Raw genomic sequence first — 7,365 nt, forward strand, 5'->3', positions numbered from 1 at the left:
AGGCCTTCAGGTCAGCAGCTTGTAGCTCAAAATCTCTGACAGAGACACCGGGGATGTAACTCAAGTCCGTGATGTCCACAGCGCACTCATGTGGATGGGTGATGAACTTAAAAAGAGGAGTGCGCTCGCGAAATTCTCCAAAGCGCGCTTTGAATGACTGCAGGAGATTAGATGTGAAGCCTGCTAGCTGCTGAAGATGAAGATGTCGATCAGGGTCACTTGCTATGCATGCATCTTTAAATTCTGCCAGTTTTTCAAAGTGCAGTAAACGACCCGTTTCAATGTCGGCGATGAAGAGTTCCAGCCTGTTTTCAAATGCAAACACTGCTTGTTGCAGGGAAAAGATTGTATTTCCAACGCCTTGCATTCTTACATTGAGGTGGTTTAAATGTCCAGTCATGTCCACGAGATAATAGAACTTCAGGAGCCACTCCGTGTCAGCTAACTCAGGATGCTCGACATTTTTCCTTTCAAGAAAAGTCCGGATTTCGCTCAGACAAGCCGCAAAACGGCTGAGCACCTTCCCCCTTGACAACCAACGCACGTTGCTGTGCAAAAGCAGACCAGGATAACTGTTCCCAACTTCCTCCAGCAGAGCTTTAAACTGGCGATCATTTAAAGCTCGGGCAACAATAAAGTTGACCACCCAAACGACCAGTGACATCACCTCGCCAAGCTGCTCGCCACACATCTGAGCACAAAGCGCCTCCTGATGTAGGATGCAGTGAAAACTTAGGATGCGTCTCTTTTCATGTTCACGAAGAAGCGCAACAAATCCTCTGTTTTTCCCCACCATGCACGGAGCACCATCAGTGCACACCGAAACAAGTTTGTCCATCGGTAGATTCTTTTCTTTAGCAAACTCATTGAAGGATTTAAATAAATCCTCCCCTCTTGTTGTCCCTTTCAGTGGCAAAACAGCAAGACTTTCCTCACGTATTGTGTCACCAGCAACATACCTTGCAATCACGCTGAACTGGGATAAATTGCTCACGTCTGTTGACTCATCCAGAGCGAGAGAAAAAAACTGTGCCGCATTTAGGTCCTTCACTTGTGTCGCCTCAATTTGATTTGACATCATGATGGTCCGATCGTGAACAGTTCTTGCAGACAGAGGCATGTCTTTTATCTGTTTTATTGTCTTGTCTTTATCCGAAAAGTTGGCATAAAGTTCATTGGCAACATCAAGCATGAAAGATTTGGCAAACTCCCCATCTGTAAATGGCTTTCCGTTTTTTACAATTGCCAAAGCAGCAGCAAAACTAGCCGAATTCCCGTCACCTTGTTGGGTCCAAACACGTAGTTGCTGCTGGCTAGCTTCCACTCTGGACAGTAGCTCTTGACATGCTTTTTTTCTGCTGTCGCCCGCAGGATATTTCGATGCAAATGCAGCATGACGTGTGTCGAAGTGTCGTTTGATATTTGACCTTTTCATTGATGCAATTTTATCACTGCATATAAGGCACATTGCAGAACCTGCTCTCTCCACAAAGGCAAATTCATCTGTCCAATCCTGCTGAAACGTACGATACTCATCAACTTTTTTTCTTTTAGCCATCTTTAGCCTCAAAAGGTTTCTAAAGTTAGTTAGCAACAATGCGAGTTCACGGTAAGCCGTTGAGCGGACCCTTTTGTGCATGCGCACATCGTCCCGCTATTTTACGACATAAAATACGGCAATCCCACTTGAACAGTGTTTCTGCCTCATCTGCGTTGTCTATACTATAGGATTGATAAATAATTAGACAGCATGATATGTATTTTTGCCACTTTCACACTGAAATGACTGTGAACCCGCCTCTAGTTGCCGGTGACAGTCGCCGGTGACAGTCACTGGTCCGCGCATGTGCAAAGCAGTCTACTAAAACATTTTTCGTCTGCGAGCCATATGTGGCCATCAAAAGAGCCATATATGGCTCGCGAGCCATAGGTTCCCGACCCCTGATCTAGTCAATCTGACCACTGGACTGGCAGACAGCGGTGGTGGTTCCCCTCTTTAAGAAGGGAGACAGGAGGGTCTGTTCCAACTACCGGGGAATTACACTCCTCAGCCATCGGCGGTTTCCCCGGCCGGTTGGCTGCCTCGGTCCCGTCGAGGCCTGACCAGAGCTCTTTTAGGGCCGGCGTTTGGGGGTGGGGGCCTGGGCTTGCTCCGGGGGGGGCCGGCGCTTTCTGGCTCCTCTCTCTCTGTGTGGGGGGGGTGGTGCTGGGCCTGGGGTGTCGGCGCCTCCGGGGGTGGGGCCCCTGGGCTGGGTGGGCCTGGCCCCCTTGCTGGGGGGGGGCGGGGGACAGCTGTTTGACCACCGGGGGACAGTCTATCAGCTGTCCCCAACTTACCCCCTTCCTCATATAACCTCATAATAGGGTGAGGGGGTGGGGGGCTAAGCCTGCGATGAGCCTTGGGGGGGGGTTTACTAGGCAGTGGCCCCCCTCCTATGGTTGCCGTATGGAGTGGGCCCCCCCTCTTTCGGTTTTATTTGCACCTTAGACATGTAGGGCCCTTGGTAGGGGGGGTGAAGGGACGTCACTGTGAGTAATCAGGAGATGTCCCCTTAGTGCCCTACCCGCCAATTTTAACTGAACCCCCCTTAGTACACACACCCCTCCCTCCTAAATATATACATCCCAACATAAACACACACACATGCACACACACACCCTCTCAAACACACATACACGCACACACATTTTGCAAGGAAGGTGGGACCTGGGTCCATCTGTCCCCTGCCTCTTCCCTGGTGGGGGGTACGGGCCCCTTTGCAACGGCGGCCGTGTCCCCGGGGTGCCGGCTTCCTGGGCCCGGCGGTGCTCTCTCCGCACGGTGGGGGGGTTCAGATTACATCTGAGCCGGGGGTGTCTGGTCCCTGGGGGGTGGGTTCTGGTCCTCGCTCCTGAGTGCTGGGCCCCGCCAAATTTCCAACTGGGGCCGAGCCTGGTCGGGCCATATTTACAACACCCCTTGTGGGCCCTCTTTTTTCCCCGGGGTTCCCCCCTCCTGGGCGGGGGCGGCGGGCCCCTGCCTTGCTCCTCCCTGGACCAACCGTGGGCCGGGCGGATGGCTGCCTGGACTGCGGAGCGGGTCTCCCTTGGGGGGTCCTGGCTCGTATCTGGGGTTGGGGCGGGGGGATGCCCAGAACTCCTGGGTGGTGGTGGGGTGCTCGTTTGGGGCTGTGGGCGTCCTTCTCCGGTGGGGCCCTGCGTTGGGTTCTCCCGGCGCGGCGGGGGGGCTGCTCTCCTGGTTGGGCTGGGGCGGCGCTCTCTTTCCCTCCGTGCCTCCCTGGCCTCTGGCTCTGGGGGCCTTGCGGCGGCCCTGCTGGCCCTGGCCTGGGTGGCGGGCTTGGTCGCCCGGGCGGCGGTTGTTCCCTGCCGGTTCCCGTGTGGCGTTGGGGGGATTCCGGCTGCCGCTGCTGCTGCGGTAGGGGTCTTGGGGTGGGGGTGGCTGGGCACTCTCCCTCCTTCTTTTCACGTTCCACCACCCATTTTAGAAGAACATAAACACTCACCTGAGCACTGGTGTTAGCTCACCTTTGCACTAACAGTTTGCATGACTGAATGACTGAAATATTTCACACTAGTTGGTTTTAAGGCATAGGTATGCGTTCGTGAACACTATCTGTTTTGTGTACATGTCGACAGGTGGACATTTTTGCAGCTAGCAGGTGTGTTTAATACATTTGAGTGTGTGTGTGGACAGGCTCCGCCCCCTTTTTTCTTTTTTTTTTCTTTTTTTTTTACTACATTTGAACCTTACCATAATGATTAACAACCGGTAAACTTGTTGCTTTATGTTGCTTCATGGTCTTATCCCCCTTCCCCTCCTATTATCACCCCCTACCCCCCCCTCTCTCTAACGTCCCTCTCTCTTCTTCCCCTCTTTCCTTTTCCGTCCGGTCCAACACCAAAGATTTTCAGACATGATTGAAATTAATAAAGTTTGGCCTCAATTACAAAAGGGGTTTATTCAGACATACCTTTGGTTTGTCTGAAGATTAATAACCCCTCTTGTTAAAGTAAAATATGTCCAACACAAGAGGCCCTCAGCTCTCATCTGTCTGCCCAGCTGTTGGACAGGATAAGTTAAAAAAAAAAAGAAAAAAAGAATTACACTCCTCAGCCTCCCGGGGAAAGTTTATGCCAGGGTACTGGAGAGGAGAGTCCATCCAATAGTTGTACCTCAGATTCAGGAACAACAGTGCGGTTTCTGTCCTGGTCATGGAACAGTGGACCAGCTCTACACCCTCTTTTAGGGTGGTGGAGGCATAGTGGGAGTTCGCTAATCCAGTCCATATGTGTTTTGTGGATTTGGAGAAGGCGTTCGACCATGTCCCCCATGGTGCCGTGTGGAGGGTGCTCTGGGAGTATGGGGTCTGGGGAGCCTTACTGATGGCTGTCCGGTCTCTGTATGACCGGAGTAAGAGTTTCGTATGCATAGCCAGCAGTAAGTCAAACCTGTTCCCGGTGCACGTTGGACTCCGGCAGGGCTGCCCTTTATCACCGGTTCTGTTCATAGTTTTTATGGACAGAATTTCTAGGTGCAGCCAGGGACTGAAGGCGGTTTGGTTTGGGGAGGAAAAGATTTCATCTCTGCTCTTTGCAGATGATGTTGTCCTGTTGGCTTCGTCAGGCCAGGACCTTCAGCGTGCATTGGGGCGGTTTGCAGCCGAGTGTAAAGCAGCTGGGATTAGGGTCAGCACTGCTAAATATGAGGTCATGGTTCTCGACCGGAGAAAGGCAGTTTGCCATCTCTGGGTGGGTGGGGTGTCCCTGCCCCAGGTGGAGGAGTTTAAATATATTGGGGTCTTTTTCACGAGTGAGGGAAGACCGGAGTGTGAGATTGACAGGTGGATCAGAGCAGCGTCCTGATTTACACTGACGCAATCCCAATAATAAACTCAAGAGGGGCTACGCAAAAATATTAAACACCCTGCCTAGAATGTAAATGTGCAACTCAATGAAAAATTCAACCAAGCTAAACTTACAAACATTTGTGAACATAAGAACTTGGAGTTAACCTCTCTTTCTCTCCTGAAACTTCACCCAGCCATCAAGATCAGGATTCAAATTCTGTGCAGTAACACATTTACTTTCATTCAAGTGTGCTAAACACAGTTAAATGTCCAAGAATCTTTTCCTGGTTGCTGCCTGAATTATGTGGCAACATCTGCCTTTTTTCCTGACCTTTAATGGGGTGCCATCAATGACCAGACTGACATCACGTGATCAGTTCACTCCTACATAGTCTGGTGCAGTAACAAGAGAGCTGACTATGTCATCGGCTAAACTAGAATCCATTGTTGGGAGGTTCTGCAGAACTTTGTCGCGTTTTGCTGATAGCATTTTGGTTAAAGCTAAGTGCATTCGCCTATTAGCCGCTGTGCAACTGCAGTGCTTCACTCGTTCTTATCGTCCGCTACAAAGCACCGCAAGCCATGTTTTTATGTGCCATGTGCCATGTTGCTGGCAGCAACATGAATCAGAGTTTGAGTTTGGTACCCATCCCAAGTAAAAACTAAATCGTTTTTGTTTCATAAAAACAACAAAAAGCTGCCTCTGGCCAAAGTCTTCCTGTTGTTTTGTGAAAAGTAGAGCTGCACAATAGGAGGCCAGACAAAGAGAGTGAAAGAGAGATCTAGATGCATACTTGCTTAATCATGCAGAGAAATATTGCAGCCGTGGCGGTGCATGTATGCCTTCTAGTTCCCCTGTCCTAAGTTTTTCCTTGACTTCTTACTGCTCCATATCGGGGACACCTGAACAAAATAGATGCGGACATGTGGAGGAAAGATTACATTCACGACACGTGCGCAGAGCTGCGGGTGGCCGGCGCCCCCCTCTTTCTGCCAGTTGCTGGACCACAGTGTATGTCAATCAACGGTGGGTGGTGAGTGAGTAGGGAACAGTGGTGACTGGTGGGCGGGGTCTACCTGTGTGTGTGTGCGTTTGGTGAACGTTCTCCCTCTAAGTAAGAAGAAGCTGGCTGTGCGTTTTGGTTCGTGCTGTAACTGTTCTGACATACAGGATTAGTAAACAGCTGTTTGACCACCGCCCGCCTAAGGAGCTTCTTTGCAGCCATAAAATATATTTATTAAAGAAGTCAGCAAGAGAGAAGCCCGGCCCAACCCGAATTCTGGGTAATATTTTCACGTTAAAACTATACTCCTTTAAGATAACAGATAATGGTCATAACAAGGATTTACCTGATTAAGACCGATTCGACAGAATACTCAAAACAAATGTTGCATGAAACAGTGTTAGGCAGCGTTGGTTTTAAATTGTTAGCTTGATATTTACTCTGGCTCAGCGCCACTATTTCTGCGGCACAATGACTGACTAATACAGACAGTGTCCTATAGACTTGCCGAGTCAGGAACTCTACGATTTCCAGAAGTATTTATTTTTTTCCAGAGCGGCAGTGGCGTACTCTAGTATCACCATGAGACCTCCTGTACTTTACTTGTACATCTCTATGGTCAAAGTGTCACCATGCAAGCATGTCTTTCACAAGCACAGGGGTGCTTATTACGTCAATCGCGATTAATCGGTAGATCATCAAGGACATGAGGGTAGATCGCAGGCCAGCAAAGATAAATAACAACAAAACAAAAAAAATGTCCTTCTGAAAAATCCACTGGCCAATCAAAATCCTCATGAGAAATATGGGACATGATTGACATGCAGAACGGCCAATCAGACATCCTCTGATACATACGTCACTGTACATGCGTGTTTAAATTTGCTGAGCGCAAATTCTGTCTGTCCTCAGAAAGTCGCTTTCTGCCCCGCGGCACATCAAGTCCCCGACAGAAGACCACTCTGAACAACTGTGTTTATTGAAGCCGCCCCGCGTGTGTCCTTTTGCTATCGCCTCTGCAGTTGCCGCCCAATAAATACGAGCTCATTAAGGAAGCTGTTTTTCCGTGGCACACGCTTCGTGCGGAGTCAGAGGCGCTTTAGAAATGCCCTACTCCCCGCAGTGCACGGTTTACAACATAGCAAGGCATACGATAGTCGCTGCTTTCTGTCTTTGTAATAAAACGCCTTATCTGTTAATACAAAAGTATCTTTGTGTCATTTCACTGTGCAGTTCTTAATTATCAGCACATAAACAACAATGTACAAATAAACATGTAACTGATAAAAAATAACTGACAGATATATTTTGGTTTGCTGATTCTCTGAGTCACTTAACATACCTCATACATCAAATTAACCCAGGAACATCATCTCTGTTCCTCACAAATGAACATAACAGGAGGGTTAACAATATAAGTCGCTGCAGAGTATAAGTATAAGTCCGGAAAATACCGTAGTGACACTCGCACAACCCCCACCCCCCAACTATTAGACGCCAGCAGATGAGATGAA

The sequence above is a fragment of the Oryzias latipes genome, chromosome 18 (genome assembly GCF_053564925.1).
Source record: "Oryzias latipes strain Hd-rR chromosome 18, Olatipes_Hd-rR_3.1".
Classification (NCBI taxonomy): Eukaryota; Metazoa; Chordata; class Actinopteri; order Beloniformes; family Adrianichthyidae; genus Oryzias; species Oryzias latipes.